Genomic DNA, 13039 nt, shown 5'->3' with positions numbered 1-13039 from the left:
AACACTCTCACTTTTTTACAAAATTTTATAAAAAGTCACCTAGAGAGGTGCGCTGGCTTGCCCAAGGATTGTTTCTTTGATTATCCATTCATTCTTCAACGTTTATTGAGTATCTGCCCACACCAGGCACTGTAGGTCCTGGGGACACCAAGGACCCTGAGCTGACTCACAAGTTTCTGCTAACAGGAAACTTGTCTGTGTTTGGGGAGGCAGATGTGGCTCCAGTGATCAGTTATCAAGTGGGTATGCTGCCACCTGAGTGGGGGGTGGCAGTAGTTGAATTCTGGGGGAGCATCCAGCATAAAAACATAATGAGGGTTCAGATGTGCTTTGCCTAAGGAAGCGACCCCTGAAGGGAAAGCTGAAAGATGTGTGGGGCGACCGGGTGTGGCAAGCCTTCCTGACTGAGGAACGGGGTGTGGGCAGCTGTGGGGGCGCTGAGGCTGGAGGAAACCGAGAAGGGCTCTCTTGGTCTTGGGCGACGCTGGTAACGACTCACAGGTATTTGCTATTTCTTCATGACCAACTATGTACACATCGGGTAGTTGATAATAAAACCCTTTTATAATAAAGGTTATAAAACAGAGCCTGTTGTTTGTCAGTAAAGAATGGCAAAATCTTGGAAGGAGGCCACAGATCAAAACGCTTGCTTGAAATGAGGTGGTTGAAAATACACAGGCCTCACCTGTCCAGGGAATGAAGGTGGGGCCTGCCCGTCCCAGCCCATCCTCTCTGTTAAGTCCCCACAATCTTTGGGGGAGGTAGATGGGGAATAGGTGGGAGACTTGTGGGGGCATTTTGATTGTAGTTGGAAAGGCCCCCCTGGCTCCCACATCTCCACCTCAGCCCAGCTCACCTTCCAAGGAGCCCAGGCCAGTGGGCACACCACTGTGGGAGAGTCATAGGTGCCCAGAGCAGGTCTTCACCAGAGCTCCATGGCACAGCACTCCGGTTTGTACAATGTCTTTACATGTAATGCTGAAGCAGATAGGGATTAAAGCTCCATTTTGCAGGCCTGGAAACTGAGGATCAGCCAAGATGAATGCCTTGGCCAAAGCCTCACTGTCCCATGGAAGAGTTGGAGCCAGCACCCAGGTCAGCTGCCAGCGGTGCCCCTGCCCTGCCTCTCAAGGGAGGAGAGGGTTGATGTCGGAGGGTGGGCCCCTGAATGGGGCATGCAGTGGGACAGAGTGAGGTGCCATGTTCCTGGGGTGGAGGTAAGGCCCAGGGTTTGGAGAAATCTGGTCAAACATTTGTGCCTCTTGGTGGGATGTGATGGTGTCAGGCCCAAGTTGAGGCGGGAAGCATCAACTCCAGTTTACAGATGAGGAGAGCGAGGCTCAAGGCAGTAAGTGTCTGGTGATGTCACACAACATACAAAGAAGGAGGTAAGACGTGAACCTGGTTCCATCTGTCCCGACAGCATGGGAGTGGGAGCATGATGAACACAGTGCCAGCCCAAACCCAGCAATGTTCAGGTGGCCTCTGCCTTCGGCCACCAGGGGGCAGTGTTGGGCCAGCTGCACCTCGGTCCACCAGGAGCTCGAGTAGGGGCGGCTCTTAGACTGGCTCGTGGAAGGGCGCCTGCTTTACAGGTTGGTTGAGGCTCGTGAGGCCAAGTTCACCAGGCACAGGTTGTTTGTGGAACTGCCTGGAGGGGAAGAAAGAGGTGGTCCAACCTGGTTCGAATCCCAGCTGTGTCGCTTGCTGGCTCCCTCTCCCTGTCTGTATACCTCTAGACTCCATCTTTCAACCCAAAGCCACTGCCCTATCAGGGCCACCATTGTCTCTTGCTTGGATTATTAGAAGAGAGTCCACAAGTCTCCCTGTGCCTATTCCTACCTCTCCCATCCCATGGGGCAGCCAGAAAAATCTTTCTGAAATGAAAATCTGATCACATCACTCTCTGTGTAGCCCTTCACTGGCTCTTCATTTCCCCCTGGGTAAAATCAGTCTCTTTGGTGATACACAAGGCCCTCTGTGACCTGGCCATTGCACCCCTGTTCCAGCTTCATCCAAAGACCTGAATTCACCAATTCATCAAGCTTCTTCCTGCCTCCCTCCCTGCCTTAGCTCACACTGTGCCCTCAGCCTAGGACTCCCTCCCCAACTTTGTTCTTTGCACCCTCAAGGTCACTGGAGCCCTCTTCTGGGAGGCCTTCCCTAGGCCCTACCCCCATCTAGGCCCTAGTAGAGTTAGGGTCCCTTCTCCACACTCACAGAGCAACCAAACCAGTGCTCACCATGCAATAGAGTCATCATCTGCCTCGTGTCTGCCTCCTACTCACCCCCAACAGCTCCCCCAGACACTCTAGAAAGCCTGGCAAAAAATAATAGATACTATTTACTGAGCACCTGCATAGGCCTTCTGCTCTACCTATGCAATCTTGTTTAATCTTCATGGCAGCCTTGTAAAATAAATACAGTCATTCCCATTTTATAGGGGAGGAAGGTGAGGCTCAGAGTCACAGAGTCGTTTGCTCAGTGGTGGCACCAGGACTGGAACTTGGGATATCTAACTCCAGAGCCATGTGCCTCCCTGGACCATTCACCTCCCGAGGTTGGGTCATACCAGGAGTACTGCCAAAGGGCAGAGTCTGGCAGCATGATTCAGCCCTGTGGAGAGACCCAAGGAGAGGGTTGGGCAGGGCAGCCACAGAGCAGGGGAGAAGGAACTAGAAAGGATGGGCTCACATGCCTGTGTCCTTGTCCTGCAGTTAAAGGTAGGTTGGGTGATCAGTCCAATAAGAACAGTAAAAGCCTACACTATTGATCACTTACCATGTGTCAAGCAGGGGGTGAGGTACCTTATTTGCCCCTTCTATACTGGCCATCTTAGTACCCTGTAAGGGGATGTTTGCCCCAATTGACATGGAGAAAACTGAAACTCAAGATCACACAGCACATTAGAAATGAATCTAGGATTCAAACCCTGGTAGCCAGGTCCGTGTTTTCACACATACATTTCTAAACTACTTGAGGATTATTTGCTCAGTGTTGAGAGAGGAATTAAAACTGCTTGGGCTGTTTTGTTTGTGGTCACCCCTAGACCCAGTTCCCCTCCCAGTAGTCTTAGGCACTCCAGGTTCCTCAAGGATGGCAATGAAGCAGAAACCAGTTTGGCATGAAGAACCTGGCACGTGCTGTGTCCTTAGGGTACCCCTAGGCATTGTGAAAAGGAATGTGCCAGCTCTGGACAGCATATAAATTAAGGCCTCCTCCACTTTGCAGAATCCTTTGCTATCCTCCCCCATGCTCCTATCACCACAGCACCCCATTCCTATGATAAGCAGCAAGGGCATCATATGAGGGAGGGAAGGGAAGAGCGCATGAACTTGACCAGGAACTATGTCCCCAACTCAGAAGTCTTTGGGGTCTCCTCCAGCAACAGTCTTGACTTCTTGGTAACTGTTGGTACTTTGTGGCACAGACATCAGCAGCAGCAGTATTATCAATATTATCATCACTGTTATAATATTTAATTTTCTTTTCATTTTCTTTCTTTTATTTTTTAAAGATGACTGGTAAGGGGATATTGACCCCTGACTTGGTGTTGTCAGCACCACACTCTCCCAAGTGAGCTAACTGGCCATCCCTATATAGGGATCCAAACCTGTGGCCTTGGTGTTATCAACACCACACTCACCCAAGTGAGCCACAGGCTGGCCTTTAATTTTATGTTCTGATTACAAAGAGAGATGAAACTAAACAACATAGAATCTACATCAAGAAAGAAAAAAACTATTAGAGCTACCAGATAAATTCCGCAAGGTTGTAGGATTAACAAGATTAATATACAAAAATCACTTGTGTTTCTATACACTAATGATTAACAATCTGAAAATGAAATCAAGAAAACAATTTTATTTATAATAGCATCAAGATAAATAAAATACTCAGGAAAAACTTTAATCAAATAAGTGTGACTTGTACACTGCAAGATAATGTTGAAAGAAATTAAAGGAGACTTAAATAAATGGAAAGACACCTATGTTCATGGATTGGAAATTTTAATATTGTTAATATGGCAATACTCCCCAAAGCAATCAAAAGTTTCAATGCAATCCCTACCAAACTTTCAATAAATTTTTTGCAGAAAATGGACAAGATGATTCCAAAATTCATATGGAAATGCAAGGTATTCAAAATGGCCAAGACAATCTTGAAAAAGTAGAACAAAGTTGGATAGGACTCACATTTCTTTTTTTTTTCCCCCTTTTTTTGACTGGTAAGGGGATCGCAACACTCAGCACGGTGTGGTCCACACCATGCTCAGCCAGTGAGTGCACCAGCCATCGCCATATAGGATCCGAACCTGTGGCCTCGGCGCCACCAGCACCACACTCTCCCGAGTGAGCCACGGGGCCAGCCCGCACATTTCTGATTTCAAAACTTACTACAAAGCTACAGTAATCAAGACAGCGTGGTGCTGTTATAAGTATAGACATGAAGGTCAATGGAACAGAATTAGATACCCATACATCTATGGTCAATTGATTTTTCAACAAGGGTGCAAAGATCATTCAGCTGGAAAAGAAGAGTCTCTTCATCAAATAATGCTGTGACAATTGGATATCTACAAACAAATAAAAGAAATTAAACCCTACCTCACACCATAACAAAAATTAACTAAAAAATTAACTCACAGCTAATATCATACTCAATGGTGAAAAATTGAGGTTTTTTTCCTAATATTCAGAACACAACAAAGACACCGTCATTCATCACTTCTATTCAGCATGGTTTTGGAAGTTCTAGCCAGAATAATTAGGCAAGAAAAAGAAATAAAAGGAATGCAAATTTGAAAGGAAGAAGTAAAGTTATGTGTTCACAGATCTTATATGTAGAAAATCTTAAAATGTTAGAACTAATAAAAGAATTTAGCAAAGTTACAGAACACAAAATCTACATACAAAAATCAATTGCATTTTTTTCTTTCTCCCTTTCTTTCTTTCTTTCTTTCTTTTTTTTCTTGGCAGCTCGCCAGTACAGAGGTCAATCCCTGGACATTGGTGTTATCAGCACCATGTTCTAACCAACATAGCTAACCACCAACCCTTTTTAAATTTTTTCTTTTTCTTTTCTTTCTTTCTTTCTTTTTTCTTTTTCTTTTTTCTTTTTTCACGTTTCTAAACACTAACAAAAATAACAATCTGAGAAGGGAATTAAGAAAATAATTTCATTTGCAATGGCATCACAAAAATAAAAATACTTAGGAATAAACTTAACCAAGGATGTAAAAGACTTGTATGCTGAAAACCTGCAAAACATTGCTGAAAGAAATTAAAGAAGCCATAAATAAATGAAAAGACATCCCCTGTTCATGGAGTGGAAGACTTAATATCAGACTGTCGACACTACCCAAAGTAATTTACAGATTCAAGGTACTCCCTATCAAAATTCCAATAGCTTTTTTGCAGACTTTTCTTTACATAAATTCATATGGAATCTCAAGGGATCCTGAATAGTCAAAGGGAGACCAAATAGTCAAAACTATCTTGAAAAAGAACAAAATTGGATGTCTCACACTGCCTGATTTCAAAACTTATTATGAAGCTACAGTAATCAAAACAGTGTGGTACTGGCATAAAGACAGAAATATAGATCAACGGAATAGAAGAGAGAGCCCAGAAATAAACTTTCACTTACGCAGTCAAATGATTTTTGACAGGGGTGCCAAGACCATTCCATAAGGTGCTAGGAAGTAAACAAATGGTGCTGGGAAAACTGAATATCCACATGCAAAGGAATAAAATTGGACCCTTACCTCATACCATATTCAGAAATGAACTCAAAAAAGATGAAAGACCTAGAAGCAAGAGTTAAAACTATAGAACTCTTAGAATAAAACATAGGGAGATAGCTTTATGACACTGGATTTAGCAATGATTTCTTGGATATGATACCAAAGGCACAGGCCACAAAAGAAAAAACAGATGAATTGGACTTCACCAAAATTAAAAACATTTGTACATTATAGGACACAATCGAGTGGAAACGCAACCCATGGAATGGGGGAAGATCTTTGCAAATCACCTATCTAATGAGGAATTAATACCTAGAATATATAAAGAACTCTGACAACTCAGCAACAGAAAAACCAAATAAACCTGATCCAAAAGTAGGCAGAGGGCTTGAGTAGACATTTCTCCAAAGAAGATAAATGAATGGTCAATAAGCACTTGAAAAGATGATGAACATGACTAATAGTTAGGGAAATGCAAATCATAACTACAATGAGATACCTATCACTTCAGCCCCCTGAGGATGGCTATTACCAATAAACAGAAAATAAGTGTTGGTGAGGACATAGAGAAACTGAAACCCTTGTGCATTGCCAGTGGGAATGTACAATGGTGCAGCTGCTGTGGAAAACAACATGGCAATTCCTCAAAAAGTTAAACATAGAATTACCATATAATTTGGCAATTCCACCTTTGGTTATATACTCAAAGTAATCGAAAACAGGGACTCAGACAGGTATTTGTACACAGCATTATTCACAGTAGCCAGAAGGTGGCAACAACCCAAATATCCAATGATGGATGAATGGATAAAAAAAAAATGTGATATATTCATAAAATGGAATATTAGTGAGCCTTAAAAAGTAATAAAATTCTGGGCTGAGCCCGTGGCGCACTCGGTAGCGTGCTGCGCTAGCAGCGCGGCGACGCTCCCGCCGCCGCCGCGGGTTCAGATCCTATATAAGGATGAGCGGTGCACTCCCTGGCTGAGCGCCGGTCACGGAAAAAAAAAAAAAGTAATAAAATTCTGACACATGCAGTAATATAGATGAAACTTGAAGACATTAAGCAAAGTGAAATAAGCCAGTCACAAAAGGACAAAAACTATTATGAGTCCACTTACATGGGGTACCTAGAGTAGTCGAATTCATAGAGACAGAAAGTAGAATAGTTGTCACCAGGGACTGGGAAAGAGAGACGGGGAGTTACCGTTTAATGAGTATAGTATTTCAGTTTGGGAATATGAAAAATTTCTGGAGATGGGTGGTGGTGATGGTTTCACAGCAGTATGAATGTACTTAATGCCGCTGAACTGTACACTTAAGAATGGTTGAAATGTTAAAGTTTATGTTAGGTATATATTATCACAATAAAAAAGTTAAAAAACCAAAACAAAAGATCAAAGACTTAAGTATAAGAGCTAAAACCATAAAACCCTCAGAAGAAAACATGGAGGTAAATCTTCACGACCTTGGATTTGGCAGTGCTTTTTTAGATATAATACCAAAAGCACAAGCAACAAAAGAAAAGGTAAGTAAGGGGCCGGCCCGTGGCTCACTCGGGAGAGTGTGGTGCTGATAACACCAAGGCCACGGGTTTGGATCCCATATAGGGATGGCCGGTTAGCTCACTGGCTGAGTGTGGTGCTGACAACACCAGGTCAAGGGTTAAGATCCCCTTACCAGTCATCTTCAAAAAAAAGAAAAAAAAGGTAGGTAAGTTGGACTTCATCAAAATTTAAAACTTTTGTGCATCAAGGACGTTAAAGAAAATGAAAAGACAACACACAGAATGGAAGAAAATATTTGCAAATTATATATCCAATAAGGGATTAATATCCAGAATATATAAAGAATTCTTACAAGTCAATAATAAAAAGACAACCTGATTTAAAAATGGGTGGGGCCAGCTGGTTAGCTCAGTTGGTTAGAGTGCAGCCTTGTAACACCAAGGTCATGGGTTCAGATCCCTGTACTGAATTAAAAAAATAATAAATGGGTAGATAATTTTAACCTTTGAAAGGCATTTCTCCATAGAAGATACACAAATGGCCAATAAGCACGTGAAAAGATGCTCAACATAGTCGTTAAAGAAAGACAACTCAAGACCACTGTGAGATACTACTTGACAGCCACTAGGATGGCTATAATAATAATAATAATAATTTAAAAAACAGAAAAAAATAAATGTTGACAAGAATGTGAAGAAAATGGAACCCTCATACATTGCTAGTGTAAGATAAAATGTAAAATACTGCAGCCACTTTGGAAAACAGTTTGGCAGTTCCTCAAAAGATAAAACAGAATTACCATACAACCCAGCAATTCCGCTCCTAAGAACGTAACCAAGAGAATTAAAAACTTATATTTCTCCAAGAGTTCAGATCCCCTTATCTGCCAGCTGCAAAACAAACACAAACAAACAAAAAGACAAAAAAACCCCAAAACAAAACAGGGCAATGAAGGTGAGGAAAAAAAGAAGGAAATGAATTCAAGAGACTCAGTGGAGGTGGCATTGGCAGGACGTGGGAACTGATGAGATGTTAAGGATTAAAAGAGATCAGAGATCGCTGAGTAATTAGGACAGTGGGGATGTGTGAGCAGAAATGGGGAATCAAGGGAAAGGAGGCTGGGCCAGCTTGTGGCTCAATCGGGAGAGTGTGGTGCTGATAACACCAAGCCCACAGGTTTGGATCCCTATATAGGGATGGCCGGTCAGCTCACTTGGGAGAGCGTGGTGCTGATAACACCAAGCCCACAGGTTTGGATCCCTATATAGGGATGGCCGGTCAGCTCACTTGGGAGAGCGTGGTGCTGACAACACCAAGCCAAGGGTTAAGATCCCCTTACTAGTTACTATGGAAATACAAATTAGAACCACAGTGAGATGCCACTACACCCTGCTATAATGGCTAAAATTAAAAAGATTGACAACATCAAATGTTGACAAGGATATTGAGCAACTGCAACTTTCACATATTGATGATGAAGTGTGAAATGGTACAATCACTTTGGAGAAGTTTGGCAGTTGTGATCATTTCAAAATAAAGTTTATCATAGTCTGAAAAAAAAAACATATGTTCCCACAAAAACTTGTACAAAAACTGTTCATAGCAGCACTATTTATAATAGCCAAAAAGTAGAAACAAACCAAACATCGATTAACTGATGAATGGATAAACAAAACGTGGTATCTCCATACAATGGAATAGCATTCAGCCATAGAAAGGAATGAAGTACTAATACATTTTACAGCATGGATGAACCTTGAAGGCATTATGCTAAGTGAAAGAAGCCAGACACAAAAGGCCACATACAGTATAATTCCATTCATATGAAATATCTAGAATGAGGTAAAACTATAGAGATAGAAAATAGATTAGTGGTTCCCAGGGGCTGGATCAGGGGAGCAGGGAATGGAAATGACTGTTAATGGGTACAGGGTTTTTTGGGGGGTGATGTTAATGTTCTACAATTAGATAAGGGTGATGGTTGCACAACTTTGTGAATATACTAAATACCACTAAACTGTACAGTTTAAGAATAATTAATTTATGGTATGTGAATTAGATCACACTTTAAAAACTACTTTTTATTTTAAAAAAGGAGAAGAAACTGCAAGGGTGAAAGACAGAAAGTGGACTGTCCCAGGGTACTAACCTGAACACTACTGGGACTCTGGTGAGGTGCACCCCAATTCCCTCTCTATCACCCACCTCACATTTCTGTGGTCTGAACCGCCCCCTTGTCTCCAGCAATGCTTGCCCCATGGCAAGGATCCTGCATCTCCTGGGCCCCCTCTGTACTTGCTCAACTGGTTGTTGCAGGCAAGGCAAACAAGAATGTGCAGGGTTGGGGCCCCGAGGGCAGCTCTTTCAGTTTTCCTAGTAACTGCCTGGAAGCGGGGGTGGGGGGGGGTGGGGGGGGTGGGGGGGGGTGGGGGGGGGTGCGTTCCAGGGTGCGGCATAGGTGGCTCTATCTACTCCTCTGTGGTTGTTTGCTTGTGTCGTGGTTATCACCATGGTCCCTTTAGAGCTGGGCAAATGAAGAGCTACACATAAGGTGGGGGCCTTGCTTGGAGAAGGTGTGTACTCAAGGTGGGGAGGAGACAGTTTCTTCTTCCCCAGGGCCTTTGTTTCAAGGGAGGGAAAATTAATTCTGCTGGTCCCAAGACACCCTGCAGCTGAAAAGGGAGTGAATCCAGGTTTCCTAATCATGATGATGATTTTGACCATTTATTGAGCACTTGCTTTGTTCCAGGCACCATGTTAAACCCTCCAAGGAAAGTCAGGGCTTGCTATATTTCTGATCAGACAGGCTTGGGTTCAAATTCTAACTCCCATTTACTGGCTGTGTGACCTCAGAAAAGTTTCTTAATCTCTCTGAATTTCCATTTCTTTGGCTGTAAAATGTGGATGTCCACACCTGCTTCCAAATGGGTTGATAATGATGTAAAGCCCTCAGCACAGAGGAAATGCTCAGCAAATAGAATACTGGGAACTCCGTGCAAGCAGCGTCCTAATCCGCCTGGTTTGCTATAATAGCCCCACACCGCCCTCCGCGTGCTTCTCATCTTCCCACCACCACATCTTTGCCTGTGCCATCCTCTCCCCTTGGGATGCCCTTCCTCCACTCCTCTCTCCACTAATCAACAGCCTCCATTTCTTCAAGGTCTGGCTCAAATGCCACCTGCATCACGTTGGGGTAACTTCTGTGCCTGGGTCCCCTCCCTAATTAGGGTGGAAGCTTCCTGGAGCCAAGACTGTGGGATAGCCTAACAGTGCAACAGCAGAGTGGTTAGTTGCATGGACTTAACCCTAGATAAGTTACTTAACTTCTCTCTACCTCAGTGTTTGCTCATCTGTAAAATGGGCTTAACAATGGTACATACCCCACAGGGACGTTCTGAGGCTTAAATGAGGTAACGCATTTAGAATGAAGGCTGGCATGTAATAAGCCTTCAATAAATGTGATTGACCTGTGCTGTGAATATGGTAGCTAGAAACCACAAGACACATGGGGCAATTTAAAGTAAAGTTAATCAAAATTCAATTCAATTCAAACTTCAGTTCCTCAGTCACATTCACCATATTTCACATATGACTAGTGGTTACCAAATACGTCTAATAGGACAGCCTAAATACAGAACATGTCCATCATCACAAAAAGTTCTATTGGATGGCACTGCAGATGATGACCATATGTGCACACGGTAAGGTGCTCTGTGCATATTTGTGGTCTGGGTCAGGAAAAGTGCTTATAGATGTCTCTGAAGGCCCACAGCTCCTGGACGACCCTCCACCCCTCTTCCTGGCCCTCCCTGCCCAAGCTCTGCTCCCCCCAGAAGTAACTGGGTTGCTTCATGTTAGAGGGATTAGGGTGAGAAAGGAGACGGGTGAGAAACGGGCAGGATTAGGGACTAATGAGAGGGCAGTAGAGGAACCCAATCTCTGCATGTCACTGGCTTTGCAGAAATCGAGGCTGGAATGTGAGGTGGGGTGGGGCTGGGGTGTGGAGAGTTACCTAACTGCTCCTGAGTGCACACAGCAAGTGCCCCAGACAGAGGAAAATGGCCAGAGATGGCCCCACCTTCTTATGGACCCAACTCCTTCAGGGGCCCAGAGTAAGGAAGATGTCCAGCAGGTAGATATCCGGAAACAACCCTCATCAGCCTAAAAAGGCCCCAAGATAGCCCAGAATAGAGGCCAATGATAGCCCAAGCGTGGAGACCCAAGATGCCTACTTGTAGAGGACCTGGGAGAGTCCTAGGTAGAGTGGCTTAGGCTAGCCCAGCTGTTGGAGCTGAGGCTAGCCCAGGGGTGAATTCAGCCCATGCAGACCCCTTCAAGGCCCAGAAGTGGCTTGTGGCTGCATGGCCATGCTGCTGTCTCATGCTGATGGTTTCTTTACAGACAGTCATTGATAATGTGGTCTCTCCCTTCCCGGAACTCCTGAGAGCTGGAGGAGAGTAATCCCTTAGATGTGCACAACCCTTAACAGTCTCTATGTCTCATTAGATCTTCCCTCCAACCACAGAAGGAGGGCAAATCAAGTGCCAATAGCCCCATTTTATAAATGAGGTAAGTGACACTCAGATGTCATCTTGAAAAGGAGGTTTTATGGGGCATGGGAAGCAGGGCCAGGCCTTGCAGGCACATCTAATGGTGGAACATCAGGCATGACCAAAAAAAAAAAGACAGAGGAATCTTCCAGGCTTTCTTCATCACCTCACATAGTTGGCTCACTAACTCCTTCCCTTCCCATGGATGCCCCTCACCCATCAGGTGTTTAAAATCCCAAGAAACACCCTCTACACCCAAGGCCGTCAACCTGCCCCACCTCTCCCTTAGAGAAGTGGTCCATAACAGGAGGTCCAGGGGATGAGGGGTCCTGGACAAGGCCCCCTATTGTCCTCATGACCTCAGTGATGACAAGAGAGGACAGCAGAGTGGAGGGTGTTCAGCCTTTTCCCATGTTGGGGTCCTCAGGCCCAGCTCTGCAGAATGGGATTTGAAAAACATCACAGGGCTGGCCCATGGCTCACTTGGGAGAGCGTGGTGCTGGCAACACCAAGTCAAGGGTTAAGATCCCCTTATCGGTCATCTTTAAAAAAAAAAGACATCAGGAAAAGTAGTGTTAGCCCCGTGGAAAAAACAAATCTTCCCCAAGGACATCCCATTTTCTGCCCCAACCTGTCCTCTTCTTGACGGTGCACTTGAGTTACGAAAGAAGAATGTGAGCCTCCCACCCCCAACACAGTGAGCTGACTGTTTACTAGACTGACTAAGCCTCACACTCGGACCCTGTCAGAGCTGGGCGTGGGGGTGATCTTTAGAGAACGCTTGTATGAAGTCTCTTCATTAGTGAGATGGGGAGACTGAGGCTCAGGGAGAAAGAGTACCCACAAGGAGTGGTCCTCATCCCCCTTGAAACTTCCCCTTCTCCAGGGCTGCGGTAGCTGGAGGCCTAGAAGCACTGATGGGCTTCTACAGGCACACGTCTAGGCTACCCGGCAGTGGGATTTCAGCTTCCTTCCCTCCCAGCCACCTCCTCCTGGCAGCGGACCTCTGGCATACTCTCTCATACCTGCCTGCCCCCCAGACTTGTCCCAGAGCCAAGCACGGGACCTCACTTAATCCCTGTTATGTAATGTGCAGTCCAAACAGTTGGCCAAGGAGGGGCTCAGCCAAAGCCACGCCCAGGAGTGGAGCAAAAGGCCCCAGCTGGGTCAGGGCTGGCGGACCAGGCTTCATTCTGCCTGTAGTGGCCACCACTCCTCAAGCCTCACCCTGCACC

This window comes from Cynocephalus volans, chromosome 2, assembly GCF_027409185.1.
Source record: "Cynocephalus volans isolate mCynVol1 chromosome 2, mCynVol1.pri, whole genome shotgun sequence".
Classification (NCBI taxonomy): Eukaryota; Metazoa; Chordata; class Mammalia; order Dermoptera; family Cynocephalidae; genus Cynocephalus; species Cynocephalus volans.
Note: the sequence above shows the minus strand (reverse complement) of the source record.